Here is a 6,565-nt window from a genome sequence, read left to right as displayed (position 1 = left end):
TTTATCATGGTTTAAGAAAGCAACCCCAAATCATAGTATCTACATATTCCTTCAGATTGTCTAAAACACTCAAACAAAATCCTCACTTCTCACAACATGTTTAAGATACATGAGCCCATACAAACCGCTTCACTGTTCACCTATACCCTCAGTGCTATAAATCCAAATAAAAAAACCAATATATAAAACTGGCTGCTAAGCAACACACACCAACAAAATAAAGATACGCTTGAATTGTTAATCAAATCAACACACACAAAAAAAATTAATAGCGCGAGAAACAGCAGCAAGCAGGCACATCCTGTCACACATGCACACATTGAAATCGAATGCACTCTCATACATGTGTTGTCATAAGGATGCAAATTAATTGCTGCACCTCGTGTTTATTAATTTTTATTCTATGATCAACTATAAATCACATACATACTCCAAAAACCAAAAAGAGAATGCTGGAAAGGAGAAAATAGAAAATCATGTTGAAGAGCCTTCCAAACTACATTAATAATCAAACTCATGAATGTGATTTGAGAAACAAACCTCTTTTCGGGCATGACTGATCAGATCCTGCTCTTGCATTGCTGGTTCTACACATTACACAAAATTCCAAAAAAAATAAAATAAAATAATAATTTAATACATAGTCCATACCCAAATCAACCAACAAATAAAAAAATCATTTTTTTCATTCACTTTCTCATCCCAATAGAACACATACTGAAAAACGATTAATCACCTATATGGGGGAACAATCTGTTGATATCCTTCATGGCCAAAGCCGACACAATCTCCTATAATTTCCTCATACTTTGTTTTTCTTTGACAATTTACAAATGCAAAATTTGGATGATGCAGTGGAAGATCATGCTACAAATTCATACACAAAACTCACAAAAAGAAAATCCGAACAGAAAAACCATTTGTAAATTGAAAACCTTACTATAATCCTTGGTTTTTTGACACAAAAAATAAAAAAACAGAATCCTAGGTTTTCTTCAATGTTTAAAAGTGTTGTAAATTGAAAAAAAAGAAATTACAGAGAGAGAACACAGTAGTATAATCAATCAAAAGGAAAATTCATACTTCTAGACATACTGGGAAAAAACAGGAACTCAGAATGAAACATGATTTTTTTTTTTTTTCTAATATGCTTAAGAAACAAAACATTTTCATTTAACAATAACCTTGAAAATGTCTTTCTATTCAAGTACATTGGCCGAAACTTAAAACTGATAGATGATTTCGAACAGTTTACTTTGTAGCCATCATTAACATTACAAATTTTTAGAAGTAAAGCAGACAGATTTGTTTAGTTGCATCAGGCTCCTCAGTTTCCAATTGACATGCCAATTTATGGTCCACTGCCCTTTCTTTTTCAGACAATAAATCTAAAACATTTATATAACCAAATGCATCTGATAGTAGAAAACTATGTAAATTTCCTAGGAGAGTTCCTGAATGGGAGAACCGACAAAGTATTGAGTTGATCATGGCTTTTATACCTACTTAGCTGGTGGAAGAAGTATCTCAGACATAAGCAATGCCTATGAATTGCTCGAAAGCGCATATTCTTGGAATTCCTCAACGCAAGGGCAGCAACAAAGAGCACCCATCTCTGCATTTCCACCAATATATACAAAAGAGTCTTGAATTTCTGAAGACAAAACTCGATGCTTTATGTTGCTGAGAGCCCCAATTGAGACTCTCCTACGATAACCCATATACATATGCAGAGACCCCAGTGTGAATTACATAACATAAAAGAAAAAGAAAAAAAAAATCAATTTTTGACAATGATTTAAATAATTACAGTAAAACCCAGAAATTTCTAGGGTTTTTCAATTGGGAAAATCATGTAAAGGTTGAAAATTTAGAGGTGAGACCAGCTAAGCCAAAAACCAAACACTCTCACTCCACTATTCGTACCTGAGCTAAAATCAAACTGGAATGCACAGGGAGAAGCGGAAGAAGAAAAAGAAGGTGGAAAGGGGGTGGTCGATAGCTAACCCAACGCTAGCCGTGGTTGGAGTTGACATAAATCGACAAAGCCTTGCGCGATTTCGTTGTTGAGAGATATGAGAGAGAATATGATGGTCACATCATGATTCTCTCACCCGAGGGCGACTGTTCCAAGTCCGAAAAGAGAAAAATTAAAATTCAAAAACAATAAACTAACAGAAAGAACTTACAAAAGAGGAAACAATCAAATTACCTCAACAATAATCCATGATTATTCCATGAGTGCTGAGTCTATAGGTTATGAAGGGGGGGAAGTTTTTATTTGAGCCCATCTCCCTGCTCCTCACCTTCCTTCCTCTCACCGAATCTCACACCCATTCCTTCTGACCGATAGCAACCCTACCCTGTGTGAGATAGAAGCAGAAGTCGAGAGCGACGAAAGCAGAGTTTTTTTTTTTTTTTTGAGAGAGAACTGGAATTGCACAGCTAACCCTCATTCAGGAGAAGTAGTGGAATTCTTCATGCTCTCTCTCTCTCCATCCTTCTCTTCCCTGCAAGCTAAAGGCTCTCTCTAACCCATCCCCTCACCAAATCCCACCACACACAGCCGTTGATCCCACGAATGCAACCCGATGTAATGGTCAGCCCAACACGTGTATAGCTGGGCACCCAAATCCCACGGACAAAATTACCCTCCTATCTTTTCATAATTACCCTTCCAACCCACCCCAAATCTGATGGGTTTCTTGCAAATAAGGTGAAATCGAGGGGCATTTGTTTTACTGTAGCCATGAACAGGCCAATTCCTTATTCATGCCCACGCGATGCAGCGGATTGAAAACTTTGTCATGTAATTAACAAATACATATAAAAAGGGGCAAGTAAAAGAGTCCATGAATTTCCATAGTGTACCAAGTTAGTAGAAATATACTCCAACATGACCAGGTCCAAAGGAGATTCCCTCACTCTCAATATGGTTTATCAAAAGTAGTGTCTCCTTTTCTTCAGGCCAAAATGTAGGACAACACCAATCATAACAACAAATACTAACAACTGTGCAAAAGAATTATAAAGACACTCATGTACTATATAAGAACAAACCTCACAATTGGTCTTAAGAATTGTTTTTCCAAAGAGACCCATTACAACCGGATCTGAAAGAAAACAAAACATGAATAATATCAAGGAAACTACATTTTCTCTGTCAAGTAAAATCTACGGCAGGTAATGAACAAAATACAAAGTTCTCAGCTTTAATTTAATTATTATCAAATATTGAGGGAAATTAACAACTACCCAGAAATGTTTGATCAAAATTAATTGATAATATGAATAATTTAATTACACAACATTTACAAAATCCAAAGTTCTTAGCTTAATTTGATCTTACCATTTAATTGGAAGAAGCAAAAAAATTACACAAACGTTTGCACACAATTAATTGATGAAACAACCAATTGGGCAATCAAAAATTTCAGATGAAGAAATCATACCAATGGGTTTCCATTAATTTTGATATCGAATTTTAACTTTTTGAGTCACTTGCTCCAAATCGTTCTCATCCTGACCGCTTCGGATCTAAAAACTTTTGGCACAGAGAGTGCAAATGCATAATTAAAATTCACAAATCTAGTGCATGCAAGCGTACATTAGTCAAGGGAGCCAGAGATTATTAAATTTTACCTTGGGTCCGAGATCCTTAAGTCGTGTGCTCTCCATTTTCCAAACGGACTTGAGTGTTGCAGTAGCGTCCTGCAAAGAAATCACAGATACATTAGTTGGCACAGAGAATAGACAATTTTCTTGTTTCAGACCGCAGATCCAAGAACCACACTTATTTCACCAATTCTTGGCTATGGACAGAAAAGCGAAGCAAGGGATTGGATGTTTACCCTTGGAATTTTTGTACTCTCTAATGAAAGAGGGGAACCCAGAATGAAAAACAAACCAAAGGGCAAACAAATAAATAGACGGCCAGAAAATCCCCCAATCGATTTAAAAAAAAAAAAAAAAAAAAAAAAAAAAAAAAAAAAAAAAAAAAAAACCCAAAAACCATGTTGCCTATCCTAACAAAACAGTACAAAAAGATTTGGATTTTTTTTTTTGGGCTTTCAATCAGCACATTCACGCAGATATAAATGCAAGAAACAATAAAAAAACAGAGATTTTAGTACAAAATATAATTGAAAGACAATTATCTGAGCATGCAACAGAGTATGGACGATGAAGAGTGAATCCCGGACTAAGGGACCATACTTGCGCCTGTTCACCATCACCCACTATCTCTTTCTCTCCGCAAACCCTAAACCAAATCTCCTAAATCCTATCTCGGGCACCCCTTGTCCAAAACCGTTGGTGCGGCCGCACATTGTTATCAATTGTGGGTTTATCAAATCCTTCATGGCTTAGACTGCATGAAGAATTAGAAACCAAAAGATGAATATATGCTGCAAATCATCATATAAATGTAACTGCATTCAAAAAAAGAAGGGAATGAAAAAAATTCAATTATATTTCATCAGCATGTAACTGCAAGAAAAGTTACGTAGAATGCAGACTCAGCATCTCAGACATTAAGAGCACCCAGCATCTCAGAATTCTTCAGCTCCCTACCATTATATAGCAGCTGCTGCCGCTGAAGCAGTATTCATGTCTACTCATATGCAGTGAAAAACATATCACACATTCATTATACGCTTCTCTATTAATTAATCAGCTAACTGAATTTAAAATTAGCTTCCAAATCAAAAAAGTTCTAAGCTTTTAATTTTGCAATCACTTTCAGTTCTTCATCTCTTACTCTAAATCCCAATTACAGAAATATCTAAACTTTACTTCAATTTAATATTGTTTCCCCAGAACAGCACAATCCCATAAAAATAAAGTTAAAAAAAAAAAAACAACAACAACAATAAATCATGAATTAAAATAAACTTCTCACCTCCACCTCCAGCAAAGCTTTCACATTCTCAACCTGTCACAAAAAACAAAAATAAATAAATAAATAAATAAAGAACTTGAATATAGCAAATCAGCAACCTTACTCCCCCTCTTTCTCCCTCTCCCTCTCCCTCTGCAATTCACGTGTGCACCCCCTCCCTCTGGAACTCTCCCCCCGTGAAACCCCTAAACCCCGCGCGTAGGCCCTATATCTTATGGCTGCAACCTCACGTATCGTCCCCATCACCTCAATCCCACCAAACCACAAATCAGGTACAATTTATGAGAGTAATTGTAAAAATGAATAAAACACTTTAAATAACTATTAAGTTTTGAATTAAACTGAAGAAAATAGTTCAAACTAAGAAAATCCCAGTAAGTGGAAAAGGATATGGTGAGTGATTAGTGCCTAGGAATTGCTCAGAAGCACATATCCTTCGAATTCCTCACCGCAAAAGCAGCAGGCCTATAAGTAAAAAATAGAAAATGGTAAAATTAGAACGAAAACAACTTTTATAGAGAGCAAAAAAAAGGGGTTATGTTGCAGAACATCCAACTACCATCAAATTATGGATAATCAAATAATGAATTGCCATCAAAATTCCAAAATATAATCTGACAATTGGATACAAACCAAAGAACCAGAAGGTGAGGAGGGCGATGATGCAGGACCACGCCACGTGTCATATGTAATCATGTTGACACCTCATCGGCATATTACCACCGTACGAAGTGCCGATTTCGTGGTTTTGCTCCAGCTCCGGATGCCAGAAATGGGTGTGTTGGTAGCACTGATTGTCATCGTCCTCCTCCCGAACCTGCGAAGCTCTCAAACGTCATAGCGGCAGTGGCAGCAACAGCAGCACCGCCTGAAGTATTCCTACTGGTCGAAGCAGCAGCAGAAGAAGAAGATGAGGAAGACGATGGATGTTCTTCCATTGCAAAGAGAGAGGGAAAATTGGGGGGAAATTAATTTCAGAACCCTGATCCTAATTTAGATGAAAAGGTAACGTACACATGAAGGTCTGAGGAAGAAGGTCCCATGACGATGGATTTAACTGAGATTATGAAGAGGAATGGGGTGAGCAGCGCTGGGGCTAGGTTGAGAGAATGGAGAGAGAAGTCTCGAATTTGAGAGAAATGAGAGAGAAACGGTGCTAGGGTTACAGAGTGAGAAAAGGGAAGAATGGGGGATTTGATGGATGGTTATCGAGAGAGCAGGGAGAGAGAAAGAGGGAAAGAAAAGGCGATGGCAATTTTGTAAATAAAGTGAAATTCGGCTCAATCCTACGGACACAATTACCACCTAACTTTTGGGAATTACCTTCCTAACCCAGCCCAGATCTGATGGTTTTGTTGTAAATAGCGTGAAATCGAGGGGCAAACAATTGACTGTAGCCCAATGAACAGTCAATTGCTCCTCAGTTTTAGAATAGATAATTTGCATATTACTTTCAAGAAAAAACAATAAATATTCGCTTTATGTAGCTCTTCATTTAGTGGTCTCCTCCTAATTTTTGAAATGTTAATTATTATCCATTGATTTCTTCAATTCAATCGATCAAACAATTAGAAGATAAGAGAAATATATGAAAAATAAAAATATATATATGGATGACGACATCCTTTTTGAAAACAATCCAAGTTCAAGTTTCTCTTTTCATTT

The 6,565-nt window shown here is 36.7% G+C and overlaps 1 long non-coding RNA gene across 13 annotated transcripts; it reads right to left on the bottom strand.

Moving 5' to 3' along the window:
• Positions 1–281: 281 nt before the first annotated feature.
• Positions 282–6,093, bottom strand: LOC137742466 (uncharacterized). Of its 13 annotated transcripts, none has more exons than XR_011069399.1 (13): positions 5,350–6,093; positions 4,901–4,933; positions 4,505–4,612; positions 4,216–4,369; positions 3,643–3,711; positions 3,453–3,544; positions 3,061–3,113; positions 2,451–2,741; positions 2,213–2,363; positions 1,927–2,124; positions 1,503–1,615; positions 541–587; positions 282–301 (listed from the first exon to the last, which is right to left on the bottom strand). It is a non-coding gene; the product is annotated as an uncharacterized lncRNA (long non-coding RNA). The 13 variants fall into 13 exon arrangements; XR_011069404.1 differs by having other exon boundaries at positions 2,451–2,620; XR_011069403.1 differs by having other exon boundaries at positions 2,451–3,113; positions 5,350–5,782; positions 5,915–6,093.
• Between the last annotated feature and the right edge of the window lie 472 nt (positions 6,094–6,565).

Source organism: Pyrus communis, chromosome 8 (assembly GCF_963583255.1).
Source record: "Pyrus communis chromosome 8, drPyrComm1.1, whole genome shotgun sequence".
NCBI lineage: Eukaryota > Viridiplantae > Streptophyta > Magnoliopsida > Rosales > Rosaceae > Pyrus > Pyrus communis.
The sequence above is the reverse complement of the archived record's forward strand: the minus strand, read 5'-3'. Positions and strand labels throughout refer to the sequence as shown.